This window comes from Mizuhopecten yessoensis, unplaced genomic scaffold, assembly GCF_002113885.1.
Source record: "Mizuhopecten yessoensis strain PY_sf001 unplaced genomic scaffold, ASM211388v2 scaffold716299, whole genome shotgun sequence".
NCBI classification, from domain to species: domain Eukaryota; kingdom Metazoa; phylum Mollusca; class Bivalvia; order Pectinida; family Pectinidae; genus Mizuhopecten; species Mizuhopecten yessoensis.
This window is the reverse complement of record NW_018480047.1, coordinates 200,140-219,980: the sequence shown is the minus strand read 5'-3', so window position 1 is coordinate 219,980 and position 19,841 is coordinate 200,140. Positions and strand designations below refer to the sequence as shown.

General features: G+C 36.8%; 1 protein-coding gene across 5 annotated transcripts in view; it reads left to right on the top strand.

Moving 5' to 3' along the window:
• LOC110442790 (fibroblast growth factor receptor 4-like) overlaps positions 1-19,841 on the top strand; it is a 120,461-nt gene that overhangs the window by 46,815 nt on the left and 53,805 nt on the right. Inside the window, exon 1 of one of the 5 annotated variants that reach the window (XM_021486573.1) lies at positions 8,112-8,163. The exons of 3 other annotated variants lie outside the window; for them this stretch is intronic. The gene's annotated coding sequence lies outside the window, so the exon portion shown is untranslated. Of the gene's footprint in view, positions 1-8,111; positions 8,164-8,198; positions 8,310-19,841 lie in introns of those variants that run through there. One more of the 5 variants, XM_021486574.1, reaches the window with a different exon arrangement.

Genomic DNA, 19,841 nt, shown 5'->3' with positions numbered 1-19,841 from the left:
GACCAGATAGAGGGAAAGATGTATAGAATTTAGGTGAATGTTTGAAAGGTCAGGGTCATTGAACTAATTCTGGTTCCTTTGAAGTGATAGAGATTCCTGTTGAGGTTCGAGATAAAGTTGATAATTGTAGATTTTCACAATGTGTTTTCAGGGTTTGTTGTGAATAATTTTCTCATCAGGAGCATGAGGATAAAGATAGATAGGCCACCACAAGTGTTAAAATGGAGTTGTTTTTCTCACAATATATTTGATTTGATTTTCCAATGATTGTTTATTACATTTTTCATACGCAGAGTATTTTAGGATAGGAAGTAGTTCTGGTACATGAAGCCACCTGGATGGCCTGGGTAGACATTCTATTTTTAAACAGAACATTTTCAAATAGGAAAATCTATTTCCAAGTTGTTTTCAACTTTTTCTCAAGTACTTCGCTACTGTTAACCTGTGACACTGGATTCATCCACTGGTAAGTGGTATAAAGATCTGCACTTATAATATCAGATATTGTAGTATCCAAATTAGCATGATATATTTACTTCGTCATAGATGTGACGATCGTAGTGGATCTCATTTCCGTTTTCATCAATGAAAAAAATAACAGTTTACCTGTATGTTATAATATCACAGTTATTATAAAATTACAAATACAGTCTCATAATGAGGAGGATCCACTGGTGTAAAGTACAATGGATATAAGCTCATACCTTGCTCAGCTAGTTTACAGATCAAAGTTTTATGTTGGTGGAAGGGTGGTGAATATGTATATGATTTGGTGAGGGGAGATATTGATATCTTTGTGACACTGACACTTTTTATCCTTAATTCACTAAACAGATTTCACGTTATGGCAAAAAATGCCAATAGCTTGCATTTTGATAAGGGAGGTAATCTGCTGATATGAAGAAGTAGAAAGGCAAGATGACTAGCCCCTGTCGCTAGTGTATTATATAGATATTAAATTATTGAGAAAAAAAATTAACCAATGATTTTGATCACTTGGATGTGTGATTCTAGAGACCCTAAGTTCTAAACTAGGGGGAGATAAGCTAGTAGTAAAATTCATCAAAACTTGGGGGCTGGTAGCTATATAGCCAGTCTAGATGAAGCTCAGTCATTGATTGATGATGGACAGATGTGTGAAATCCTGTGGAGCCATGTTCTGGTCAAGAGATGAGATCATTTACCATCTTGTTAGGACAGATGCCTGTTGTTGAAGACCAAATGTTACAGACATCAAACTGTAAACCTGGCCTACACCGCCCATCCCTGATCCTGTGTACCTTAGTACACCTATTAACATGTAAACAGGTGATAAGGCAGTTGTTTGACCTTCCTTGCTGTGAATGCATTCACCCTGGACAGAGTTTATCAACTTTGTCAGAGGGAACTGGTATTCTTATTAACCTTTTAACATAGTCTTTGACAAGAAATGAAAAGTAAGATTTAACCCATTCCCCCCCCCCCTAAAGTCACATTTGAACCTAATACCAAATTATAGACTGGGTAAGTCCAGATTAAAAATGTAGGGGTGAATGAGTTAAGGCATAGTAATTGTGTATATGGTATTGTTAAAGGTGTATATAATCACAAATATCTTATCATGTGTATACAAAATCCATTCCAAATAAAACCCACTTTCTCAAAAGAAATGTTAATAAACATTTAATATCGTTGAGCTTTTCAACTCAGCAGTGTAATTGATGGCCTGACCAATACCTTAGGTATATATATAATTGATGGCCTGACCAATACCTTAGGTATATATATAAATGCATACAAGTATTGCAGGATACAGCTGCTGATTTGTTTTAACATTCTCATGCATTGAAAACATAATATGTTTTCCTGGTTTGCGAATCTCTGCATATGTCATTTTGGGAGATCTCTCTCCAGTGGTGTTGATCATTTAGCGCAAAACATGTGATCAACAAATATTACCTTCAAATTGCACCTTGTCATTTAAACAATTATCTCTATGGCATAACACATAGCATTATTATTGTCCAGCAGTGCTGATAAAGTCAGTAACATTATTATTGTTCAGCAGTGCTGATAAAGTCAGTAACGATCTTTTGATGAAAATTTCCTGAAATCAAATACATTTTGCATTGTTATTTCTCAAGTGTTGAAATTTTATAAACACTTACCAATATTTCAATATGATAAAATGTGATACTTTATCTTAATAAAATATTATCCTCTGTTTTAAGCACATACAAATGCTGTGTATCTAATTTACCAGCATTGTAGGAAAGCATTTTCCATTATGTACTTGTTTTGATGTTTGTCTTAATATTTACAGTTAGTTATGTTTAGAAGGTATAAAAGCACCTGTCAGCATTTTGTATTTAAATGTTAGGTCTCTCTCATGATTACGTGAATTAAGTTGGTGATTGATAAACTTGGGCTGATTAATTAATGTCACGAGATAGATTAACCCTAATCTGAAGTATTTTGGAAAGAAGTGCAAAAAAAATGCCACAGAGCTTCTAAAAATGACTTGGAGGGAGATTGGATGGAGAAATATTGCAACATGTAAGATTTTGTTCTTATTCTGAGGAAGGATTTAGTCAGTATGGGAAATTTGCCAGCCCTGTGTTCCATTCACAATTTATCAACATCTGAAAGTTCCTAATTTTCATACTTTGGATTTGTGTTCAGTTTTCCCAAAATATTTCTATGTATCTCCGAATTAAAATTCCATATGAAATTAAGAGGAAACATATGGAATGTTTCCCTATTATCTGATCTGAACCATGGAGATGTGGTCAGTACACCAGATGACCAATATCCTACTTGACCTTAAACTGTCTGGCACCACCAAGGTGTAGTGGAAAGGTTCAAATCACGTCTAAAAAGTATTGTTAGCTTTATAATTAACACAAAGTTATCAAAAGAATGAGAATATTGAGAAAAAAACTTCCGTTTGCATTTTTTTTATTCAGGTCAAAGTTATGAGAAACTTGTCCAAAGTAATCCCTTTCAGAACCCCCACATCCTCCTCAGAGTTTCAGATTTTCAGTTTTTCTATAATCACCGGTAACCTTTCTCTTCAAATTCTAAACAACAGCTTTAACTAGCTGACCCTGAAGTGACCAGTGCCTGATCATGAAATCTAATTATACTAAAAATATTGTCACTGTTTATCTATGTCCACTCTCGTGAATATTTGCCACACATGGAGGTAGAACTGTGCCGGGATTCTCTTTCCTCCTGTGATTACTGGATGTAGAATCTGATTGATCAAGGACAACCAACTGATCACAGGTCAAAGGTTAATCTAGAGATATAGTGACTATACAGACTGACCAGAGACACTTGACCCTTATAATCAGTGGCACAGGTCTGTTATGTTTCAGTTTAAATTAGTGCCATAATCAGGGATATTTGCCATATATATCTTCTTGTGGTCAGTCTGGACAGAGGCTCCATCTCCATGATCTCCACGTCTACTAAGGAGGCACGACTCCACTATGGCAAATACTAGTCTGAGGTTAGAATAGTACAAAAAGGTCAAAGGTTAGAATAGTGCCAATAGGTCAGAGGTTGGGATAATGCCAATAGGTCACAGGTTAGAGTGCTGTTAATAGATTATAGAAGTCAGAATGATGCAGTTAGGTCAGAGGTTAATATAATTTAAATAAGTCAGAGGTGCGAATGCAGCCAATACATGTTGGTCGGATAATCCAGATATTATAATGATGCCGGTCAGATAATCCAGATATGATAATGATGCCGGTCAGATAATCCAGATATTATAATGATGCCACTAGGTCAAAGGTTACAAGGTCATTAATGGGTAAGAGGTTAGGATGCAGTGGCTGTCATGCTGTTATTGGGCCCTTGAACAGGATAATTGACCATGGTTGTAACATTCTACATGGATGTATACCCTGTACAGACACAGCCATACAGACTACTAAACTGATGAGTCCTTCATGTACTCTATCAAAATACAAAATGAATTTGCAAGTAAAAGCTTTTGTAGGAGATCATATTCAGAAAAGAAGGGGACAACAGCGGAGACTTAAATGATTAAAATTTAGATCCATTTCTTATTTGACCATTAATGACGTTGACCAGTTCCTTCACTTTACTTTAGATGAATTTGATAACTTTTGACCCTTGAATTTAGATAACTTTGGTCACTTCTCCAAAAAGTTTATTTTCAAAATACCACTCTCCATACTTGACCTTAGATGACCTTGATCATTCTTCACCAGGGATTACTTTGACCTTAGGTGTTGACCTTTATTTAGATGACTTTGATCATTCTTCACCAGGGATTACTTTGACCTTAGGTGTTGACCTTTAGATGACCTTGTCTGCCATCAACACTCAACCTTAGTGATCTTATCCACCCCTTCATACTCGACCTTGGATGACCCTGGCAGCACTTCACACTTAGGTGGAGGGTATTCATCAACCTCCCCCAATCCACCCCCTCCCCCACTCCCACCCCCACTCCCAACCCAGCCCTATCATCTGTACCCATGTATATTTTGCTGTGCAGCACTCCTGAATTATGAAATCTATATCATCAACAAACAACACAACCATTGGAAATTGTGGACATCCTGTTTTTCTGACCAAGAATAAACATGGAAAATACCAAAATCATCTGTTTGGATTTATTTATACAATTATCAAAAACACCAGTCTGGACATACACAGGAAATGTTTCTTTCCGTGGCTTAAATTAGACGATCCAACAAGTTTCTGGCAGAGAGGTTCCCTAGTCCTGATTGTAAGCTAGGTATGTTTTTGGCTGACCACTGAACACTTGACCCCCTGGTTAACTGGCACTCCTACCTCCGTTACATCCAACAGGTTCTGGCAGTAGTGCTTGTTTAGTGTTTGTAAAGTAATTAAATTCTGGCACCATCTATATCCCACAGAGAAAATGATCCCTTCTCGACAGCCTCCTTTTGACTTCAAGGAACTGGCTTGCTACTGTATTTTCAACTGACCATCACAAAGATGTGGAAATGAAAAGTGTTTTTTCTGAACCAACTAAGAACTTACCGTAACAGAATAGCTTGATTTGAGTTGTAAAGAAAACAAAAATTTCAAAATATTAAAAGAAAAATATAGAAAATTAACATAGATTAGTTCCTTCATTTTATGAAAAGTGTGTTTTTAGTCCTATTATTCTTTGTTTGAATATATCTTTAAAAATATTCTTTATCTCACATATTCAGTTTGTTTCAATGATTTAATAACTTTCCTACTGTATAGTGGAACTGCATGGACTGGGTCGATCGCCGGCAACCTGGTATAGCTCCATTTGTAAAGTGTACGTCTAGATTTCGGAGAGTCCTGGGTTCGAATCTCTGTCTTGCTGCGCGATTTCTTTGCTCCTTTTACACTGTATTTCATTGTTACCATATTTAACAATATGGATTCTGTTATGGTTTTCTCAAATTTCGTTCTGTGTGAGCCAAAACTGACAAGGTGACTTTGGGAGCTACGGTCATGTGCTACATGAATCTATAATCCCTGAACCCTATCAGTGCTAACAACATGTGTATAAATTAAGTCTCTCAGCAACTGGGATGGTTTCTCTTCGGTCATCCCTGTTTGATCTTTCACCTTTAAACAGCAGTATTTGGCTAGGTGGTTAGGTGTGTTAATCAACAACTTCTCTGCTGAGCACTGATGAAATGGATGACTGTGAAATGGATGACTGATGAAATGGATGACTGTGAAATGGATGACTGACCAGTACAGGGATTGAAATAGATGACAGATATAAACACTCTGGTGGATATATCAAATTTCGTATCCATGGCTACCACCAAAACATGGATTCTTGGATAAATATTTATCCCACGCTTCACAGGTGTTTTCCTGTTTTGTTACAGAAAAGATAAACCTGTTTTGTATACCTACCCAAGGAAAGACAGCTCTCACATGTAGAATAAAAACTCCATTATTACGTCATCATTTGATGCAGTGCGGTCAGGGTTGCGTCATCAATTTTGGCACACGTTTCATGACAATGAGGATGGTCCCATGCATTGGGATTATCTCCATGACAACCTATTTTACAGTAGCAGAATTAAGACAGAAAAATGTTAACCCTTTTTCCAAGCCTCATGCTAAGCTGCATCAATCTTGCCCTGGGGTTGTGATTTCTGGGTCTATATCATACAGGAGTGATAGATTATATTAATCTCTGTAAACCAGATGTACCTCAGGTTTTCTGAGACCCTCTCGGAACTTATATCAGAGCTTAACAATGTTCAGATCATGGATCATTGATATCATTGCTGATGGTTCAAGGTTTTACTCACGGCCAGGCTTATATACAAGTTAACTTGACGATCAAGGTTTTACTCACGGCCAGGCTTATACAATTTAACTTGACGTTCAAGGTTTTACTCACGGCCAGGCTTATACAAGTTAACTTGATGATCAAGGTTTAGCACTAAACCAAAATGATTCTTGTATCTAGGGTTACCCAGGTTTATCTTTAAAAAAAATGTAGAAACTGGAAGGGTTCTCGCCTCTCTTTAACATGAGTGATGACATCTGCAGCATTCAGGTTAGGGTGCCTATACTACCTTTGCCAAAGATTGGGCTGTAACAGAGAGATAAGGTGATATACCAGAAGTTTGAAGAAGTCTTTGGGATGGGTCTGTGTAGACATTGGTAGAGGGTAATACCCTAAAATATCTGGTTGATAAAATGAATCATTCCCTAGCCTGACATAGGGGTGTGATGAATGTAATGTACCTCACCCAACCAAGCTGATTACATGTAGAAATCAGAATTAGTTATTTAGCCTGTAGCGGAAGTTTTAAAGAATTACATTATTTCTAGTACATGTATAAATAATGCCGACAGGAATTAGAATCAGATATAAATTTATAGGCTTATTATATTTAAAGGTTTAGAGATAAAATAATGTGCGAGGTGTAAATGTTTATGAAAATTGTTCAAAAGTTTTTTCGTTCTGGTGATAATTTTAAGACCTGAAATATACACTGATTATTGCTATAAATATTTTTGAAAATATCCACAGTAAAATTTTCATATGTTTTTGTTAATGTATTCAACTTTGATACATGAATTCGAAGCTGGTGTATTAAGTGAGGTGATTGAAGTATATAATGATGTAAATCTATCTATATTGCATCCATCCATAAATTCCTCTTGAGAGTTAATCTATTAAAAAAACCATACATGGTATATAAATGTTTATACAGGACGTATTCACATTAAGAATGAATTGGGTATTCAATTAAAGCTTGCCTCAGAGTAATTATCAGCCCTTGTTTTATCAGTCCCCATGGCCCTCACCATACCAGTTTTTAATGACCCTTGCATTCCTCCCAGAATATACTTACAGTCTTGTTATCCCCCTTTAATTAACAGATACATGATCATGCCTACATTCCCAACATGGTACCCCACTTCTACCTCCACCTTCTGCTCCTCCTCAAGCTACCCACTCTCCTATACTTATGCTCATTAATCTTAAGCTGCCCACTGCCCCCCCCCCCCCCCCTCCTTACCCCCTGCTGCGACTGAATCCCTCCTCCCCCGTCTGTACTGGTGACCTTATGTAAAGCGGGGAGCCCCACAAGTATGTCTTAGACACTTAATTGTTAGCTTGAAACCATCTACCTGTGCATAATTATTTTTATTCAATGTATGTATTGACATTTTACCCATAATCCACCATTCCCGGATGATCAATATTGCTTCTGATTTGTTATTATTAAGGGCATTATATATTCCTTCTGCCGAACAGCAGAGTCCCTGTTGATCTGTCAGATTTTTAGGTCTCGTTATACATACCATATTGTATCAAGCTAACATTTCTGAAAACTAAGTTACCATACATTGGGATGCTAATCACCCTATAGATGAATGGACTCATCTGTGTGTAATTGCCCCTCACCCCCAACCCTGTAAGTGGAATCAGCTGGCTTGATCCCCAGGTGTTAAGGTTACTGTAGCACGGGATCCCTGCCAGTGTGTCACCTGTAGGGGCAGATCCAGCTTCCCATTACCAGAGTTACAACCATAGTGATGGAAACTTGTGAGAGGACTACTCCTGGAGAAGCGAAGTGGATTAATAAGTTCTTGTGCATAATTGTGTGTATATAATTGTATTCTAAGAACATCTCTGATGGAATTTGTACTTTGGGAAAGGTAACTACAGTTGGCTGAGCATGAATTTGAGTCCGAGCATCAAGTGTTAGACATTGTTTGATCTGACCACAGTATCTGGTAGGCATGAGTTTGACATCTAGTTACCATTGACCACAATTGTGCCAGACCTTCAAGCATTGTCTAAAGTGAGTGTTAACATTAAACTAAGTACCAGTATTAATTTTGGTCAATTCTTCATTTTTTTTATAATTTACAGTGTCAAATTTAGTGTTATCGATATGTTTGTATGGGAAATAAAACAAAGAGCTAGCGCTATGGCCACGTAAATACCTTTAGGAAGTCACTGCAACACTTGAGGGTTAGGGTGAGGGTTAAAATTCTGTTAACATTTATTATAAAACAGCAGCTGTTGAAATTTAACATGCTGTGAATTCCCACTTGACGAACAAATATGTTTTTGTGAGATGACTAAACCTTAACAAGCTGTTTACATTTCTTAGGGTGGAGATCTTTACATGTTACTCATGAAAATGTAAACAAGTCAAACGAACACGAGCATTTCCAGGGTTGTATAGGATTATAACCAACGGGAATGTGTTCTGATGGTTTACAAGGTGGAAAGATCAAGGTCCTTCTTAGAAGAGCACAAAAATTGTCGACAAGCCGCCTTACTGAACAATGTCAAAAGGAGCAGGGTCGGAGGTTTCTCATTACTCACACTTAGCTTTGAGAAGCTCAAAGTTAAATAAATTACATGTCAGCTAATAAAAAAACTCCAGTCCTCTATCTGGAACTTTGGAAGAAGAGTGAGCCTGGCCATAATGTATATAATTAAGGAGGATTTGAAGAGTTCTGGGATTTTAAGAGATTTCAGTACCAGAAGATTTATGCCTGCTGTTTATAATTATATGCAAAAAAAAGTATAACAAGATTGTTTTGTGGTCAAGATGGCATCTTATGTGGGAGTCTGGTTTTTTTAACTCTAAATCTGTCCAATTATGTATGCACAGTTTGTTTTTAGAACAGCAGGAGTTCATCAAGTTCACTTCCATGCTTCAAGGGAGATCTCCATCTTTGTTTTACTTATCAAGGCCAAGCAAAACTAAAGTTGTGTTTGTTAGGGACCTTGATTGACGAAAGTTTGTGAGTGTTTGATAAAGGTGAACCAGATTATTTTACAAGAAGGATGCTTTAGGCAGATTTCGTGCTAGTATGAATCATCTCTACTTGATAGTTAAACAAAATAAATTTGGGTATCCTAAAACACATTTAATTGACCAATATTTTTTGTGTCAAACAGATTGATCGATCGTTAAAAACAAAATCCATAGTTGAAAGGCTAATTCATCTTCCTTTTAAGAACTTGCCAGCAGGATAACCAAATTGCTCGGTAGTAAAGCGGAAATAAACATCAATCTTTTGAGAAGGATAGAATCTGATATGAATTATATCTGATCTGGTACATATCCTTTTATGTGGAAAAATGTACTTAATATACAAGAAGTTCAGATTAAACTAGTATTGAGTTTATTTTGGATTTGAAATCTCTTAATATACATAATGTATTTAGTGGAAGGTCAATTTAATTAAGTAAACCAAAGGTTACCATAACACATAGCATGTTTACGGATTGTGAGCATGATGTTAATTGATAATGGGTTAATTAAGGGCTCGTTAATAGTCAATTAATTACCTAAATTGAGATCAAATGATGCAGCAACTGATATACATATGTATGTGTGTAGACATTATAAAATGTGTATTGGAATAGCTTGATAATATATATAAATGTATCAAAATAACTCCAAAAAGCATTAATTCATTTGATTCAGACACACCAGTTATAAGTAGGAAATAATTTGGCCACAGGATGTAGATTTTGATTGTGGATGATTTTGAATTTGGTTGAGCGAGTTTGCGAGAGATTGGTAAATTTTGGTCAAAATGAGGGAGTCTCCCTCCTTATGAGAGAGGGTTGACAGCTATGCTTTTCTAGTTTTTCTGTCATGAAAAGTGATGTTTAATCCAAAGGAATTAGCTGATTTTTGGGGGGGGGGGGGGGGGGGGGGGGGGTTGTCTTCAAATATTTCTTTGAGTTCCATTCAAGTATATATAAACGTGTGAGGACAGCAGTGATCACTGTGAAGTCAATATGATGGCTATTATAGACAACTCACTAATTGTAGAGACAGCCATGCTATACAAGCATATACTAATCTAAACTGACCAGTAGGTTTATATTCCTGATGGTCAGTCTCTACTGATGATGGTCATTTGTCTGTCTGAGTGCTGTATGTCAACAGCCCCAGTGAAGACTGTAACATTTGGGGAGGTATACATACAAACAACATGGCTTCTTACTACATGTGTAGCTCATTGGTTACACATGTACCAGCAATCAGTGCGTCAAAGCATGGTTAGCATAACAACAACTAAAATAAAAACTTTCATGCACAATATTTTGAACAAATGATCAATTTTTAAAAAGATTATTGTCATGTTTATTGTGCCATAGAAAATAAAGACTATGAATTTAAAATAAAATATTTGTAAATTTAAACAAAGGTTAATTACTGTTTAACATTTACTTGTTCAAATATTTGATATGCCAAGCTAACAAGGCTTTCAGTTAATGAGTGAGGTGATGTCCAGATAACTGGACCCTGGGTGAGAGGTGTGGTAGGCATTTACTGTCAAAATAGCCCCTGGTCAGTCTTTTGTTTGCTGTGGTCAAGTTCAGCAGTCAGGATCTGAATCCTGATAACTCATCCACCACAGGCCTTCTGTGAGACATGCCTCAGGCTAAGTACACATGTACCTAAGTAAGTACCTTTATGTTGTCTTGGTGGGTGAAATGATCTGGTTGTTTGGGTACTGCAGCATCTATAGTGGAACCATTTTTATTTCATTTCTCATTACCTCTGACTGGTATTAGTAGATTTATAGGCTCTAGAGGATAGGTATGAATGGTCTGTAGTTTACCCAGTATTTTGGACAGAGCGACTCTAGAGGGTAGGTACGAATGGTCTGTAGTTTACCCAGTATTTTGGACAGAGAGACTCTAGAGGGTAGGTACGAATGGTCTGTAGTTTACCCAGTATTTTGGACAGAGAGACTCTAGAGGGTAGGTATGAATGGTCTGTAGTTTACCCTGTATTTTGGACAGAGAGACTCTAGAGGGTAGGTACGAATGGTCTGTAGTTTACCCAGTATTTTGGACAGAGAGACTCTAGAGGGTAGGTATGAATGGTCTGTAGTTTACCCTGTATTTTGGACAGAGAGACTCTAGAGGGTAGGTATGAATGGTCTGTAGTTTACCCTGTATTTTGGACAGAGAGACTCTAGAGGGTAGGTATGAATGGTCTGTAGTTTACCCTGTATTTTGGACAGAGCGACTCTAGAGGGTAGGTATGAATGGTCTGTAGTTTACCCTGTATTTTGGACAGAGCGACTCTAGAGGGTAGGTATGAATGGTCTGTAGTTTACCCTGTATTTTGGACAGAGCGACTCTAGAGGGTAGGTATGAATGGTCTGTAGTTTACCCTGTATTTTGGACAGAGCGACTCTAGAGGGTAGGTATGAATGGTCTGTAGTTTACCCTGTATTTTGGACAGAGCGACTCTAGAGGGTAGGTATGAATGGTCTGTAGTTTACCCTGTATTTTGGACAGAGCGACTCTAGAGGGTAGGTATGAATGGTCTGTAGTTTACCCTGTATTTTGGACAGAGCGACTCTAGAGGGTAGGTATGAATGGTCTGTAGTTTACCCTGTATTTTGGACAGAGCGACTCTAGAGGGTAGGTATGAATGGTCTGTAGTTTACCCTGTATTTTGGACAGAGCGACTCTAGAGGGTAGGTATGAATGGTCTGTAGTTTACCCTGTATTTTGGACAGAGAGACTCTAGAGGGTAGGTATGAATGGTCTGTAGTTTACCCTGTATTTTGGACAGAGCGACTCTAGAGGGTAGGTATGAATGGTCTGTAGTTTACCCTGTATTTTGGACAGAGCGACTCTAGAGGGTAGGTATGAATGGTCTGTAGTTTACCCTGTATTTTGGACAGAGCGACTCTAGAGGGTAGGTATGAATGGTCTGTAGTTTACCCTGTATTTTGGACAGAGCGACTCTAGAGGGTAGGTATGAATGGTCTGTAGTTTACCCTGTATTTTGGACAGAGCGACTCTAGAGGGTAGGTATGAATGGTCTGTAGTTTACCCTGTATTTTGGACAGAGCGACTCTAGAGGGTAGGTATGAATGGTCTGTAGTTTACCCTGTATTTTGGACAGAGCGACTCTAGAGGGTAGGTATGAATGGTCTGTAGTTTACCCTGTATTTTGGACAGAGCGACTCTAGAGGGTAGGTATGAATGGTCTGTAGTTTACCCTGTATTTTGGACAGAGCGACTCTAGAGGGTAGGTATGAATGGTCTGTAGTTTACCCTGTATTTTGGACAGAGCGACTCTAGAGGGTAGGTATGAATGGTCTGTAGTTTACCCTGTATTTTGGACAGAGCGACTCTAGAGGGTAGGTATGAATGGTCTGTAGTTTACCCTGTATTTTGGACAGAGCGACTCTAGAGGGTAGGTATGAATGGTCTGTAGTTTACCCTGTATTTTGGACAGAGCGACTCTAGAGGGTAGGTATGAATGGTCTGTAGTTTACCCTGTATTTTGGATAGAGCGACTCTAGAGGGTAGGTATGAATGGTCTGTAGTTTACCCAGTATTTTGGACAGAGATACTCTAGAGGGTAGGTATAAATGGTCTGTAGTTTACCCTGTATTTTGGACAGAGCGACTCTAGAGGGTAGGTACGAAGGGTCTGTAGTTTACCCTGTATTTTGGAAGGTATGAATGGTCTGTAGTTTATCCTGTATTTTGGACAGAGCGACTCTAGAGGGTAGGTACGAATGGTCTGTAGTTTACCCTGTATTTTGGATGGAGCGACTGGAATATTGCAGGCAATATATTGACCATAAGATAGTGATGCATTCACTACTGATGAAAAAAATATTTGTTGGTTATAATTTTATATGGTAGTAAGTATATTCACAGGTATCAGGGACTTCAAAATTAATTACACAGCTTGTATAGGATGTTTTTCATTTCCAATAGAATAAATATGTTAATTCGTAAAAAAAAACCAACATAATTTGAACTTTTTGTATATATAGTCACACAGATCATAACGGTATTACTTAAGTCTGAATCAGAGTGGAAGTGTGTAACTTTGAAGCACAATTGTTTTGAAATGGTTGAACACATTGATGGTTTTACGTACATTTTGACTTTATGAAATTTGATGAAGGTGTCATCTTCACGATATACCTGTATACTTCTGACACAATGAGACAGGGGTCTCTGGGTCAAAGGTCACTGTGTGTATTGTGAATATACCCCCTCCCCAGTGACCTTGGATACAATGCAATATACAGGCCAGTTGACAGTAGGTAGCTAGGAGGATGGTGTACAATGGACTGGACCTAACTTCTGCCTGTCCAGTTTCTTCTGTCCTGGGTATTGTGTGTGTATAGCCAGCCCCCCTGGGAGTTAGGTGGTCACTATCTGTATATACCACTGTACATGGTCAACACTAAGGTTACAGCACTGGTCAGCTAACACTGAGAGGTCAACAGCATCATTTTACCATTACATGTAGGTAAGATATATGCCCATGACTATTAGTTCTAGCTAGCTCTCACTGCAACCCTATTTATAAGTAAGAGATCTAATTAACATATTGATGTGTGTATAATTCATGTTTATATATCGATTACCCTCCAGAAAATACATTGATATAACTTTTTTCAGTTTTACATAAAAAGCTACTATATATAGTTAATAGAATTGACATTATTGATAATGGTTAGCATTTTGAAATCATTTCACTGTTAACTGAAAAATTTAAAGATGACACTTGCACATGTATTTGCATTGGTATGACAAGGTGTATATACCCGAGTGTAAAAATAAATGGGGGAGGGGATTTATAGGATTTACAGGATCAATTTGATAATTAGCAGTATGTGTATATAACACTGTTAGCCGGCCCTATAATGGAAATGTCATTATCAGGTATATTTAGGATAAGGATCTAATAGATAAATAAATACCTTTAATTGTCAGTGGAGCACTCCAACAACATTATTGATTAGAGTCACAACATGGATTTTGGTTTCCATGGTAACCTTGAGATGTAAGAATTTTATTGGGGATGTATATGTTTGCATTTGACCTTCAGGAAAGCTAGCATAGTAGACATGTATACACTCACAACCATGTAGTTCATATCTTAAACCTCAGGATGAGCATGGATCTTTAGTCTGTATGCTGGCTTGATGTTTTGTTTACATGGAGAGATACAAGACAAACTGGCTTAGAACAAACACCCAGGGAACCCAGAGTAAACAGACTGACACAGTTGATGTACATTTCATCCTTGGTTATTGACTTATGACATCATCAAGGGGTCGGAGGTTGAATTCTGACTGACTCTGACACCTTCTGTATTGTTACCATGTTACCATCATGGCATCAACGTTGTGTGTTATGTTTCTGTCACTTTCTGTTGCTTTCTGTTGAGTATGAAATTTTCTGAGAATTAAGGAGTCATTTTATAAAGAATTTGGTTTATTGAAGGGCAAATTGGTCCCATTAGGTAGTATTGCATGAGAAACTCATAGCTCTTTAATTCACTTCATAATCATTTTAATACAATATTCACAATTGTACATGTACAGACATATTTCTTCTGCTCCATGTATTTACCTTCCTTTTTTTTTTTTTTTTTTTGTGAGTTAATGTCTGCATTTGAAATGAAACTATTGTCTGTACTTGACAGCTGTCCATTGGAGACCTGGTACTTACGATTGCAAACTCCGAAAAGTAATCATTTTCCTGACAACAGCACCAGTTTTATTAGTTTAGATAACTTACCCCTATATGATTGAAATAGATTCTCCCTGTAAATTACCTGTCATGTCTTAATTTGATTTATGAGGGGTCGGAGGTGCATCTGCCACCAGCAGTTGTTCATTTCCTGTCCACTGATATTGACACCTATTGGGTAATTGTATCTTCCTGTTCAGAGAGATAAATGATGAGGCTGCTACCATATTCAAATATCATTTATCAGATAATGTTTTGTATATAACTTGAAGGTATAATAGCGCTAAGAAATAATGCTTTATCCCGGAGTTATTCTCCTAGCTAGCCATGTCTGGAAACAGAGTGAAAATTATCACTGGTTAAGATTATAATGCATGCTAAAGTAAGAACTAAATCTGTGATTTTTCGTTGCTGACAGAAAAAAATATCTGCACTCAAGAAACCAGCAATTCACTGATTTAAGCCAAATCATGCTGAATTGATCAGAATTATAGGAAAATCAGCATCAAATGAAGATTGGAATTGGTCATGAACTATATAGTGAGGACATGAAATTGTATGATGTTTATGTTCACACAATGACTAAGGTCATATGATGTATATGACCTTAGTCATTGGGTGGACATGAACGTCATATAAGTCATTGGGTGGACATGAACGTCATATGGCCTTGGCTGTTGCGGGGACATAAATGTCATATGACCTTAGTCATTGTGGGGACATAAACGTCATATGACTTTAACTGTTGTGTGGACACAGTTGTCATACAAGTAATTAATTCCAAAAGATCAGGATGATAGATCTATATAAATGGACCTATCTTTATTTTTTTTATTTTTTTTTTAATATTGGTTAATTAAAATCATCCATTAAACTATGTGATAAAATGAAGTGTAATGAAAGAAAGCAACTAACAAGCAAAATTGTCATTAATTCACAAATGGAGTTTTGATTTTGTGCGGACGATATATATTAATTACCATTGGTGTTTGAAGTGCTACAGGGGAAGTGGGGTTTGACATTTAAATGCTATCAGCTAATGAGTATTGCCGGAATATTAATTGTTTCTGCGATTAATTTCCTTTTACTTTACATGGAAGTTGTTAGATACCCTGCTAGACTATATTTACTTTCAATCATTTTCTCTCGTTATTGTTTACTTTTCTCTCATTTATCGTTTACATTTCCTGGTGAAATGTTGACCCGTGGATCAGGTCGTTACTTTTTGGCAATGCTAGGCCAGCTGTTTTAACATGCACTGTGTGGACGGAGATAAAAGAGCTTAGATGGCCTCAGCAAACACAATTGTAGTTCTGCTGTGATTAACTTTTTATCAATCGCCTCTGGGTAATTTGTATAACAGGAACAATTCAAAAGCTCCATATAGATTCTATTTTGAAACTGCATATGTACATAACAATATTTTGAAACTAAGGGGAAAAAAATATCTATTTAGCTGAAAATAATTCCCAGAATTTGATATTGGTTAAAAAATGGTTTTCCACTTCAAGCATTTATAAGGGTTGAATCTGCACATATGTTTGATATTTTACTAGTTTCTTATTATGATGAACTGTTTTGAAAAGGAGCCGTTCTGTAGGTTCAGTAAGATAGCTTTCAAGTTGCCCCTATATATAGTTTACTCATTTACCCCTGACATTTCATAATGCACTATCCCAACCATTGAGTAAGAAGAGTTAAAATGAGTCTTCAAGTGTGGATGAGTTAATATCACATTCATCATCACAATGAAACCCTATATAATGTAACCATCAATGGCTTCAAAGACCTCTTTAATGTAATATTTTCCAAATTTTGTCCAGTAATGATTGTATTTCTCTATTTGGTGAGATCAACGTGTCTATAGACTCCACTTCAAGTGTTTCAAGATGAAAGTACTCACTATTCCTCGACCTTTTCTACCCAATGTGTAACATGTTTATTATAATGGGATATATATTAATTGGATCACTTGCAGAAGTCTGGACCCCGATGGGGCCATAACAATCACTTTGAGGTACATTGTCTGGATTTCAGTTTCACTTTGTGTATTTTGTTGCTGTTACCATATTTTACTTGCGGTAAGCCCATGGGACTTGGTGTCAAAATAGCATTAAAGGCTGGGTACACAGTAATGGCCACCTAGAAACTCTGTAATCATACAGAAACTGAGCATAAACAATGTGTAATGAAACTTGATTATGGTGCGTTTAAGTGCAATATTTTGGTGGACCATTATACAATTATAAGAGGAGACTTCAAAAATCTCCAATACCATTATCTATAGAACTGTCATGTTCCGATCGATTATACTTGAGGGTGTAATGCAGACCAAAAGAGAGTTTTATATTTCCGAACATGTTCTACAGAGATCAAAGGTCAACATGAGCACTGGCAAAAGTCTTAAGTAAACATACACTTACTGTAAATGGATCAAATATTTAAAAAACAGATATTTGTTTAGTTCCACAGGGCCCTGGTTCTCAATGTTTGGCCATTAGCTAGGATATCTTTGGATAGAGTGCTATTATATTTCTTCATATAAACAACCTTGACCTTTTTTTCAAGGTGCAACATGCACAGGGTCAAATATGTTAAAACTGTTACTGTTTATAGAAAGTTATAAATTCACACAAATTTTTAGATCCTATTAATATTTCTATTAACCTGTGTACTTATTATATATGATATATGAAATAAATGTTGTTTAAACCAAATTCAAATTGATACTTGACATTTCGCTACTGAAAGTATAAAACCTTTGATGTTGGCTTGGTGAAGCTTGACCATCATGCACACAGCATAGGTCTCTGAAACTGTTCAGTGGATTAAGCTTTCCTCTCATCTCCCTGTGTGTAAGATCGAGCTATCCAGGGTAAGAAAGGGGTGTAGGAAATTTCTATCTTACACCCCATTTCATGTGATGTCACAATGGCTCAACAATGACGTGACGTCACAAACTTGGGACTCTCATAGATGTCGCGATGCTGAAAAGGCGACGTAATGAAATTAAAACCTTTTACAATGTATTTACTATACACGTTAGAAAGATGTGATTAATTTTTCTGTTAGCAAATTTGGGATGTGCTAAATCTGGCTGGCTTATTCGTTTTCGTCTAAAAAACTGACTTGGAAAATTGATATTCTCAAAATGGTGGCCAGTCCAAACACATTTTCATGGTTTCTGAGCTTATTTTGGTGGTTGGAATGAGAGAAAAATACTCTTTCATGCTCAAGGGTGTAGGAAGTCGAGGGTTTTGCCAAATTTTGAAAAATCCCACGGGTGGAATTTTCCTATCCTACAACCCTGGACATGAAAGAGTCTTATACTCTATGTGTGCATTAAAGTATGTTCAGTTTAAACATGATGACAGTCCGGAAGAGGAACAATGCAGGCCCTTTATAGATCTAGAGCTATTTTCAGTGAAATATATCGGTGAAGCTGCACATCTGTACGTAAGCGGCCTTTGTCTGACAACATGCACACGATCTATAAATAGCTGGTAGTATATAGCAATAAGTAGTTCATGTGGTTCTAACAAATAAACTAATGAACACGTGTATTTTTGGTTCGTAAATCTTCAACAACAAAAATCCTCCTTAGAGATCATTAGAGGAGGAGAAAATTTAGATTGATGGGACCCGCAACCAAGATGCTGAGATTTAAAAAGATATATTTCTGAGTTCTTGATTGCCAGATGGTCATAATTTATGATTAGAATTGTTGAAAAGAACAGTGATGAGATTTCAGCCTAGGATCATTGATACTGATTTTGTAAAAACATCTTTCCCGATAAATTCACCCCAGATTTTCTTGCAAAAACATATCGTGTGTTTTATGAAACCTACATGTCCTGTTGATTATTTGTGCCTTTTCACATTATTTGATTTTAGAAATGATTTTCAGCCTTCAGAGTCTTAGCATACTATTAGATAAACTAGAAACGGTAGTTTGTCATTCTGTTTCTGAAAAACCAAAAATAACTGATGTCTTGATATTTGCAATCAAGGTTTTTCAAATAAATGACTTTGACATATATTTAAGGTCACCAGGGTCAAATTTGTTCAAAACTTCAAAGGACATTTTCCAATTACAAGCACAAAAACCCATAGTGCTTATAGTGGTGTTTGGCTTGCTTGTAGCTTATTGGAATAAGGAGCTATTCATTTAGGTCAAATAAATTACTTGGACACATATTTACATATAAGGTCACAAAGGGTAGCTTGCCTGGGCCAAATTATATAAGGGAAATTCAAGATCTTGAAGTAAATTTATTTGATCCATATTCAAAACCATAGGGGTCAGATGTGGTAAAATGTTTGAATGACTTGCTATTAGCATCCTTCTTGTGAATTATATATATTTATGTTCAGAGTCATCAGGTCAAATGTGTTCTTCATGCATCCAACACATTATGAGGCCTTGATCACGAGTAATGATATCTGTAGCTAGCTTAGTTGTTTGTTTAAATAAATCCTCCTGATCAGCCTACCAACTCCTGTCCAAGTCTTCAGGTGATCAATAAAGGCCTGAAGGACCTCTTTGAACATCCTTGTCCCCTTAAATTTTGAAGTTGTGAAACAGTGCTTTATCTTTTGAGACAGCGCATCATCATTAGTGATGGCCAACTACACTAAGATGAATGCATAAGTGAAATTGAAGCAGCATGCACATATTGGAGAAATGATTTGGATAGCAGCTTGTTTACGTTCAAAATAGCATGCTGCTAAATAGCCTGGGCAAAACACTGATTTAAATTGGAGACACAAAAAAAATGTTTTTGTTAATATAATGAAGTTGGAAAATTTTGCCAAGACACCACCATTGGGGG